Below are 11,321 nucleotides of genomic sequence, written 5' to 3' on the forward strand. Positions count from 1 at the left end.
AGACACAGACACACACATAGACACACAGACACAGACACAGACACACACACACACACACACACACACACACACACACACACACACACACACACACACTCACTCAGTCTCACTCACTCACTCACACATGGAAGAAATTTTGCAGAGAACGGGAATTATTATTTTCTGGGGGGTTTGGGGTTTTTTTTTCTTCAGAAGGATGTGAGTGAAGGTCTGTGACAGACTCAAAACGGCAGTGAAGACCATGTTTGTACCGCTGAACGCACCTCTCGCCGTGATTTGTTCTCGGGTGAATTGGGGAAGGCAAAAGATTCTGTCTATCACCAGCGGAAGAGCGGAGAGACCTTGAAGGGACAATCACATTCCGGAAATCCTTTTTCGGGGATATCATGATGGCGATATTCATTTACTTGCATATATTTTATGCAGCAGATGTGCGTTCCACTTTTGATGCGTAAAATTATTTTCAGAAGCAATGACTGAGTCGAAATTTGGCATTCTTTCTATGAATTTCAGTACTGGTTTCGAAAGTTTTCAAATTTATTTATTTATTTATTTATTTATTTATTTATTTATCTATTTATTCATTTATTTGTCCTTGTCCTTGTAATCATTCACACGTTCGTTTGTTTCTTTTTCTATTTGTTTGTCGATTTATTATCACTGCAATCAAAATAAACAGAATAGTACTTGGATTTTCAGTCAACAATGTAACATGGATCATCAGCCAACACAACAACATGAAGATCATAAGCATTTGGATTTTCAGCCAACGGAGTAACTTTGATCATTAGCGAACAGAATGGCTTACAGATCATCAGGCAACACTTTAACATACACATCATTAGTCAACAGCATACAGACCATCAACCAACAGCATAACATAGACATCATCAGCCGAAAGCATCACATACAGGTCATAATCCAACAGAACAGCATACAGACCATCAACCAACAGAATTACATGCCGATCATCAGCCATGTAGATCATCAGCCATGTAGATCATCAGCCATGTAGATAATCTGCCATGTAGATCATCAGCCATGTAGATCATCAGCCATGTAGATCATCAGCCATGTAGATAATCAGCCAATAGGATATCACACTGATCATTTTCTTGGAATTATGAAATACATATTACCGCAGAACAGACTCCAGAGCTAAAACGGACATCCCCAGATAGAATCTGTTTCAAGAGGCACCACAAGAGTGCGGACAACCCCTTATGCGCTACGGCACATTCAAAGTACACTAAAGGAGAGCACCATGCGAATGGCGGAATAGCTGATGACTGACAGATTACTGACAGATATATACTGACTACTATCGTCAGGGCTTCAGGATGACTTCTTCTGCATTATCTAGAAATTAACTCAGAATAACGCTCTCTCTCTCTCTCTCTCTCTCTCTCTCTCTCTCTCTCTCTCTCTCTCTCTCTACACACACACACACACACACACGGTATGCACACCACTCCCGATTCGCCTTTCACTGAAATGTTGACCATGATTCGCTTATCCCCATTTCGCCTTGCTCAGTCGGCTGTGTTCTGCGTGTGTGTGTGTGTGTGTGTGTGTGTGTGTGTGTGTGTGTGTGTGTGTGTGTGTGTGTGTGTGTGTGAGTGTGTGTGTGGGTGGTGGAGGGTTGGGTGTGGGTGTGTGTGGGTGTGTGTGGGTGTGCGTACGTTCATGTGTGTGTGTGTGTGTGTGTGTGTGTGTGCGTGTGATTGTGTGTGTGTGTGTGTGTGTGTGTGTGTGTGTGTGTGTGTGTGTGTGTGTGTGTGTGAAAGAGAGAGAGCGAGTGTGTGTGAGAGAGAGAGTGTGTGTGTGTGTGTGTATGTGTGTTTCTTCACTTATTTCTGACTCAGTTTTTGATGACGATGTGAATGCTGGAATTGTACCCAACAATGAGAGAGAGAGAGAGAGAGAGAGAGAGAGAGAGAGAGAGAGGGGGGGGAGAGAGAGAGACAGAGAGAGAATAAAGAATTTTAAATGTGAGGCCACCGACATGTATACATATGGTTACACGTGTTGTACACTCATACATTTTGTATTTGTATCCGTATTTCTTTTTATCACAACAGATTTCTCTGTGAAATTTGGGCTGCTGTCCCCAGGGAGAGTGCGTGGCTACACTACAAAGCTACCATTTTTTGTATTTTTTTCAGCGTACAATTTTATTTGTTTTTCCCATCAAAGTGAATTTTTCTATAAAAATTTGCCAGAAACAACCCTTTTGTTGCCGTGGGTTCTTTTACGTTCGCTAATTGCATGCTGCACACGAAACCTCGGTTTATCGTTTCATCCGAACGACTAGCGTCCAGACCACCACTCAAGGTCTTAGGGTGAGAAAATATCGGCGGCTGAGCCGTGATTCGAACCAGAGCGCTCAGATTCTCTCGCTTCCTAGGCGGACGCGTTACCTGTAAGCCATCACTCCACTCCTATATTATATAAAAACTAACCTTTAGCAGGATGAGCACAAACACAAAAGAAGGAATAAACTGACAATAATTATAACCAAACGAAAATAACAAGCTAATGGTAATTCAGAAACATGTCTTTCATCAAAGACTGAGAGCTCACTAATCTCTGTTATGTAACGCATAAAGAATAAACATTGCTACATCTCTTGTCATACTGCCGTTGTCATTTTGACTGAAGCATGTGGGGTAATGGGGGATTCCTTAATTAAATTGTGCATATGTGACCCTCCACCACGAAATGAGTCGCTTTGCACCAGAGGTCGATTTTTAGTTATTGGTATATCATAAATCTGCAATAAATGACCTTTACAGCGAAAAAAAAAGTTTGTAAATCGGATGATTCTGTGAAAAGTTATTGTGATTTGAAGTTCTAAAGTCGCGAAAGTAACGAACTGAGAAATCAAGGCCGAAAAGTTTTGGAACATGTTCATAGCAACCACATACTTCTAAGCAAGATATGTTCATGAAATTTGGCACACACATAGTTAGTGGCAATATCCACAATTGCACAAAATTTGGAAGAAAAATATTGAGTGTATTTGATTTTATTCAAATAAGAATTTTCTAATTTTTTTGGAAAGAATTGCAACTGAAGTATTAGTGCACTTACTTTTTAATCAGCTCAACATGACTAAAAACCTTCCAGTTTTAAGATCAGTTTTGTTGTGGTGTTGTTTGTGGTCCAATTACTATGAAACTTTTGCTATGTACAGTATGTGTACTAAAATTTATGCCAGATTAGAGGTAAAAAATGCTAAATCATGATGCCGAATCATGTGATTGTTGTAATTCAATGTGCTCACTGGCTTAGTGTGCTTGTGATATTACCATAATCCATACAACAAGCACAACAAAATAACAAAAAAGATCCACACAACAAAACTGCTCATACAAAAGGTACAAGTTCATGTGTGTTTTATCCCAGCATAGCATCAAATGAAATACATTTCATAATCCAAATGAACACTTCAAACACTTCATCTGCAAAGAAAACCTACTTGTCAAACCCATACTTAACACAATAAAGACACACAACCTCATCAAACAAACACTCAATCTGCTAAAAAAAATAAAAATAAAAAATAAAAATTAAAAAATGTGCAGATATGTGGCACAGGTAATCAATTCTTGTGGTACAAAGTGTCATCAGGGTGGATGGTGTTGATATTGAACCTTCTTCCTCCACTCTTTTTTCTCCACCGGTGGTGTCAGTATGTTCCAAAAATGCATGGTTTATCCTGAAACAGTTTGTTATGTAATACTTCTTTATCTCTTTTCATTTCCTTTGTTTTGAATTATTTTCTATATGTTCTAAAGTTTATTCATTAATGCCTTAAATATCAACAGTAATTTCAGTTTTGTACATTTACATCACAGCTTTCATTCTTTACACAGGACTTTACAAAATGCTTTACTTCTAGTTCTATGTATTTTATCAGAAAATAAAAAAAGAATACACTTATGATATATATATATATATATATATATATATATATATATATATATATATCATAATATAATCAGACAAAGCAGTTTACTGATAATAAAAGTATGAAATAGTGATTATTAATGCTGTATCACTATGAGTATCAGTGTGCATATCAGTGTGCATGTGCATGACATGCTGCAATCCATTAAGTTACTTTACGCATAGTGGCATGTCAAGCACATGCACACTTATATCATTTATGTAAATGTCTGTGCAAAAGTTTACAATTCCATACATGTACATCTAGACAAAGTTTGTAAAAAGAAACTAAGTTTGCACACTTCATGGTAAATTTATACTATAAATCATAGTACATTAACAGTTGACTCACTCACTCATAGATAGTTCACCAGCAGACAGTTCTTTAGTTGACAGTGTAGTTAGTTTGGTGGTGTTGCCTCTCCTTCTGATGACATGACTTGCCAGCAGTGATATCAGAATTATTCATTGGTGTACAGGCAGGCATATAAAGTACCATCATATCTTTCAGGGCTGAAAAAGAAATTGAACTATTAGTAATACTGTTAGTATTTGCTGTTGACACAACTCTATATTTATTTAAAACAACACACACACACACACACACACACACACACACACACACACACACACACACACACACACACACACACCAACCTGACATACATTCACATAAAATATCCATTGAAGCAAATTCTGTGAAACTGAAAACTGTTCATAATGTCATGCCCCTGAACCTCCCCTTGCTCATTTAAATGGTTAAACTGTGAAGGGACAGTGTGTGTGTGTGTGTGTGTGTGTGTGTGTGTGTGTGTGTGTGTGTGTGTGTGTGAGTGAGTATGTGACTCACTGTGTGACACACATTGTGTATGTATGTGTGTGTGTGTGAGTGTGTGTGTGTGTGTGTGAGTGACATGTATACACACTGTGTCACACATTGTGTGTGTGTGTGTGTGTGTGTGTGTGTGTGTGTGTGTGAGAGAGAGAGAGATCTTTAATTTACATTCTGTTAATTTCCTCAGATTCACTTTATTCTTTTAATCATTTTTATTCCACATGTCAAACAGTGAATTCCTGTTCCAATGTAAGACAATAAATCAGTCTTGAGTCAATCATTGTTAAAGAAATTATTATCAACTGATTATACCATCATTACATTTCAGTATTTGTCAATGTGGGTAAAATAAGAAAGCTTACCTTCAGACACTTCAGCTATATCCAGTCCCCCAGTCACTTTGCTTGCACATTCCTTGTGTGAGCTGTGAGAAACCCAGGTCTATCACTTCAGTGCAGCAAGTCAGTTTCACTTGTTTCCATGTCAGTCACAACACTGATGGCACCTGGTGCATGTGATTTCGGCAATTACAGGCGAAGGCTTCCAATCTTTCTGTATCTAGTGCAAATGTTGATTCGTCATCTACATCAAAATTAATATTATTGTTGATGAAAACTGAACGACAATCCTGCGTCGTCTGCTTTCGAAATCAGCGTTGCCTTCGTGTTCACTGAGATCGATTTCATGAACGGTCAGTTCCATCAATGAAGTACTGGGTTAGAAACTCACAAATGTCGTCTTCTTCATTGAATGGCAAAATGTGTGCAGCGCAAGTGTATCTTGTCAGGAAATCGCCAAGTCAATCTTGAAAACGTGCTTCCGAACCCTGCGACCATGTTTATTTGAGCTAGCGTGCTGAATGGCTGGTTTCGTCACGTGGCCTCTCTCGGCCAATGACAGAGGGGATTTTCCTTCATAGTGACGCATTGTTTACGTAGTGTATCCTTATTTTGAAAGCGACGATTCGCTCGTAGTTAAAAAAATCAACCAATGAGAAGGACATAGATTGAAAGAGACGGACTTGACCTTTAAAACAATGTATGATTCGACCGGTCGATTCCAAGAGATGACGGAGGGCAAGCTTGTCAAAGTTGATCGATTTTAGCGAAGTCATAGGCGATCAGAATGACGGGTTAGGCATTTTAAGCACACTTTTAAGGCAAAAGAAGACACAGTTATGCCTAGATACTTCAATATGAGATAAAAGAAAGCCTAAAGTTTACTATGAAGTCAAAATCTGAAAATCGACAACCTGACCCCCACCCGCCTAAAATCGCCGCTAGCGGGAAAGTTGGTCAGGGACAAAGCGACTCATTCCGTGGTGGAGGGTCACATATGTTTGAAAAAGTATTTCTTTGAGAGAGAGAGGTGGGGGGGAGGAGGGAGGGAGGGAGAGAGAGAGAGAGAGAGAGAGAGAGAGAGAGAGAGAGAGAGCTGAACATTGAAACACTGAATACTGAAATGTTTAATTCATTAGCTGTAAAGTTCTAGTGACATAGTAGGTACACATCAGAAAAAAATGGTGCAAAACATTATAAAATGGAACAGAAAGGGAAAACATAATCAAAGCAAACTAATCTACTAAGGGATAAGCGGCACTTTGGTACTTTGTCCTTTGCTTATAAAGTCCATGTGGCAGGCGGGTACTGTGCCTTTTTCCCCACCAGTCGTCCATCTCCAAGGCTTCATCAGTTCACAGGAAACAAAGTAAATATAATCCGTATTATAATTATTTAAACATGTGACATCGACACACATCATATCAATACGAACACATAACAAAGTACATACAAAACATATAATAATTATTTAAGCCTGTAACACCGAAACACGTCATATCAATACGAACACATCATAAAGATACATTGTTAAAATTGACCATCCAAATGTAACCCTTCCTTTTTGTCAAAGCCGAGAGACAGACAGAGACAGAAACAGAGAGACAGACAGAGACAGAGACAGACACACTCACAGAGTGACAGCCTTGACAGAAGAAAACGGGAGCGCCGGGAAGAGAGGCAGTGTCCAGTTCTCAAGAGGCCATTGAGGGCAGCGGCACGACCAACGAGTAGGCTGAACGGGAATAGGCGAGTCGGACCTGTTCTTCTCCCCCACCCCCACTCTGAGTGTTATCCCCGACCGACGGGCGCAATAGCCGAGTGGTTAAAGCGTTGGGCTTTCAATCTGAGGGTCCCGGGTTCGAATCTCGGTAACGGCGCCTGGTGGGTAAAGGGTGTAGTTTTTTTTTTTTTTTTCCAAACTCCCAGGTCAACATAATTACGTGCAAACCTGCTAGTGTTTGAGCCCCCTTCGTGTGTATGCGCAAGCAGAAGATCAAATACGCAACGTTAAAGATCCTGTAATTCATGTCAGCGTTTGGTGGGTTTTGGAAACAAGAACATACCCAGCATACACCCCCCCGAAAACGAAGTATAGCTGCCTACATGGCAGGGTAAAAACCGTCATACACGTGAAAGCCCACTCGTGTACATACGACTGAACGTGGGAGTTACAGCCCATGAACGAAGAAGTTATCCCCTTCCGCCTTTGCATTACGCCTCACGGAAAATTTGTAGGGGGGGTGGAGGGGTAGGGCGGAGGAGGAGGAGGTGGCAGAATGGTTAAGACGCTTATCTGCCAAAGAATACCTTGTCCGTGAGTGTCTGGGTTCAAAACAATTCCCGCTCTCGCCCTTTCTCCCAAGTTTGACTGGAAAATCAAACTGAGCGTCTGGTCATACGGATGAGACGACAAACCGAGGTCCCGTGTGCAGCACGCACTCTGCTCACTGAAAAAAAAGTACTCATTGCAACGAAAGGGTTGTCCACCAGCCGCCGTGGCGAAGTGGTTAGCGTCGCGGACTGACGGCTGGGAGGACGAGGGTTCGAATCCCAGAGTTGAGTGTGCTGTGGGCTTGAATGGGGAGACTGGGGCCACACAGTCGAGTGTCATCCACTTCAAGGATGCGTCTTAGGGTGTGTTGCTCTAATTACCTGACCAACACTGCAAGTGTCTGTATCTCTCGGGCCTGGTTAACGCCGGGATATCATTATGACAGGAAGCGTACAGTACAGCCTTGTCACGCAGTCCCAAACCAAAATGGATCTCCATAGCAATATCGCCATCATCATCGTCATCCTCCTCCTCCTTCATCGTCATCAATATAAACAAAATAGTCTCAAAGTCTGTGGCCTTTCATGCCCTGCTCTCATGGTGACCTCAGTTTCGATACCCCTCCACTTCCGTGCTTGGGGTGAGTCCTGTCAATGTCGTCAGTGTCGGCAGATTCATGGGGGGCTGCTGTTTGAGGGACGTGGTGGCGGTCTCCCCTCTGGGAGGGACGCTCACTCAGTCTGGCTCCGCGACTAAGCCATTATTGTCGTTAGTAGGGGACTTAGTAGGTGGTGTCCTAAGTACGTTAAAACAGAACAGGTACCACTGGACACCACCGAAGTGACTCAGCAGCAGTGCAGGGTCTCCTCTAGTGTGTGGCCTCCTGGCGACCTAACATCGATGGTTCCCTGCGGACCGCCGACGATGGAATCGTGTGACAGACGAACCCGGGTGTGTCCGTGTATGGGGGAACCTAAAATGAGCGGCGTGGGAGTAATGCCACTGAAACGGTGCAGATGATGGGGCAGCAAAAAAACAACAAAAAAACAAACAAACAAAAAAAAACAAAAAGGTTGTCCTCTGGCCATATTATGCAGAAAGAATCCACTCTGGTAGGTACACACACACACACATATATATATATATATATATATATATATATATATATATATATATATATATATATATATATATATATGTATATATATAATGCATGCACTCAATACCTGACTAACCGCATTGGCTTATGCTGCTGGTCAGACATATGCCTAGAAGATGTGGTGTAGCGTATGTGGATTTATCCGAACGCAGTGACGCCGCCTTGAAAAAAACAGCTGAAAATGAGACTGAAATTTTATATCTTAAATGTGACAACGTATTGCTTCACCTTGACGGGCGCAATAGCCGAGTGGTTAAAGCGTTGGACTGTCAATCTGAGGGTCCCGAGTTCGAATCACGGTGACGGCGCCTGGTGGGTAAAGGGTGGAGATTTTTACGTTCTCCCAGGTCAACATATGTGCAGACCTGCTAGTGCCTGAACCCCCTTCGTGTGTATATGCAAGCAGAAGATCGAATACGCACGTTAAAGATCCTGTAATCCATGTCAGTGTTCGGTGGGTTATGGAAACAAGAACATACCCAGCATGCACACCCCCGAAAACGGAGTATGGCTGCCTACATGGCGGGGTAAAAACGGTCATACACGTAAAAGCCCACTCGTGTGCATACGAGTGAACGTGGGAGTTGCAGCCCACGAACGCAGAAGAAGAAGAAGAAGATTGCTTCACCTTTGGTTCTGGTCTCTCCCACTCCACCCCCCCCCCCCCTTCATCCCCCTTCCCCTCCCCCTCCCCACCCCATTCCCCCTCCGTCTATCCCCCCCGCCTTTGTAGAAGTGTCCGTTTGTAAGCTGTGGTTTGTGTGGACAGAAAGGGTGTGTGTTGGAAGTGTTTTTATCCCACTTTCAATGTGTTCCCTAGTTCAGGTCCAATTCGCCTATTCCCGTTTCGCCTTTTCTTTGATCACCATCCTCAACGGTCTCTTGAGAGTTTTGCACTTTGTCCTGTGTGGTTTAAACAATCTTTGATCGTTCAACGGTACGCGTGATTACAAAGCAGTACAGGCAAAGACAGAGGAGCGTCAGAAAGAGAAACACAGTGTGAATAACGAATGTTTTGTTTTTCCTTGTTATGCATTATCAGTGGGGACGCTTGTAATCTTTTTTTTCCGATAGCCTACTTAGATATTAATGATGAAAAGGATAACAATGAATGCACACACACACACACACACACGCACACACACACACACACACACACACACACACACACACACACACACACACACACACACACACACACACACACACGCACGCACGCACACACACACCACCACCACCACCACCACCAACACGACCAATTCTACCACCCCCACCACCACCACAAAAACACTTCATGCAAACACAAAAGAAACTGACCCAAAGAATCAATGCCTCCTTGATGGGTGTAACATTTCAATACGTGACTCAGATAACATACATACTATTACTCACGCCTATAGGGAGCTGGGTTAGGCGGAGGGTGGAAATATTCCCCCCCAGCAAACACACACACACACACACACACACACACACACACACACACACACACACACACACACACACACACTGGCCCCACTCGGACACTGAGCCAATCACTTAACTCTCTCTTCAGTGAAGTTTCCGCATTAAGTAGTTGTGCAGAATTCTTTAAGGACGCGTCCTTAGCAACAAGGCGAGAGAACCTTCGCAACAGACCCCTTTGGTCAGCCAGAATAGCCGTCCGGGATTTTGTGGTGGCTAAAAATAGCATGAAAGTGCTTACCGATTTAACTTCGAAGTTACGAAACTGTAACCTACACACCGCGACAACAACAACAACAATAACAACAAGAGAAACAACGACAACAACAAAAACAAATCACTGCTACTACTACTCTTTCTCGTACTATTACTCCTGCTACTATTCCTACTACTACTACTACTACTACTACTACTACTACTACTACTGTTGCTGATGTATCATCATCATCATAAGTACAAATACAAGATACAAATCATCAGCATCATCATCATTATCATTATTGTTGTTGCTTTTGTTGTTATGAAATATCAAAATATCCAGATCATGCCCGGTAGACAGCAAATCAGTGCATACGAAGAGAACTAAACGATAGACCTTTATTTGAAACAAAATCTTAAAAAAAAGAAAAGGAAAGTAAACGACAGAAGATAATCATTGCAATAACGAAACTGATGAATATTAATAATCAGCCTGGCGTGAAACTGATTTTGAACAAACCCTATGACCAGTTATCTATTCAGTGTTTCTGGATACAACACTTTCGAGCAAAGCTGTTGGTGGAAAATCGCCATTTTACGATAAATTATCTTCTATGAGTTTGCGGATTCAAATTTATTTCATAGTAAATCAAAAAATACGCATAAAGAAGGGGGGGTGGGGGGCGGAGGGAGGGGCTAGGGGGACGAAGAGGGTAGTTTATGACTCGTTTTGTCAACGGAATGGTTAATGGAAAATGTACACTGTTATATATAACTTGATAATTCCCCACCGCTGTCCGAGATAGCTGAGACAACAAGGGACGGTACTCTAGCCTTCTCAGGCATAACAAATGGCCTCGCCCGTTCTCTTTTTTTTTTTTTTTTAAATTGACACTGATTTTATTTCAGCCAGAAAGGATTACAAATAATTGCATTTGCGTTTATTTGTTTACAATTAAACCACGAGGAAAGCTATAATAAAATATGAAAGGTTACTAAAATAATTAATTTGTATTCGCTTCAACAGTCATTATTTGTGTCTCTGTTCTCCATTCGATCCAAAATATCCAATCACACAACATGGCACGATTTCAGAACCAGTGT

The 11,321-nt window shown here is 41.7% G+C and overlaps 1 long non-coding RNA gene across 1 annotated transcript; it reads right to left on the reverse strand.

Moving 5' to 3' along the window:
* Nucleotides 1-2,708: 2,708 nt before the first annotated feature.
* On the reverse strand, nucleotides 2,709-5,811 carry LOC143294104 (uncharacterized). The gene is made up of 3 exons (XR_013056874.1): nucleotides 5,149-5,811; nucleotides 4,308-4,464; nucleotides 2,709-3,721 (listed from the first exon to the last, which is right to left on the reverse strand). It is a non-coding gene; the product is annotated as an uncharacterized LOC143294104 (long non-coding RNA).
* Nucleotides 5,812-11,321: the final 5,510 nt, after the last annotated feature.

Source organism: Babylonia areolata, chromosome 19 (assembly GCF_041734735.1).
Source record: "Babylonia areolata isolate BAREFJ2019XMU chromosome 19, ASM4173473v1, whole genome shotgun sequence".
NCBI classification, from domain to species: domain Eukaryota; kingdom Metazoa; phylum Mollusca; class Gastropoda; order Neogastropoda; family Buccinidae; genus Babylonia; species Babylonia areolata.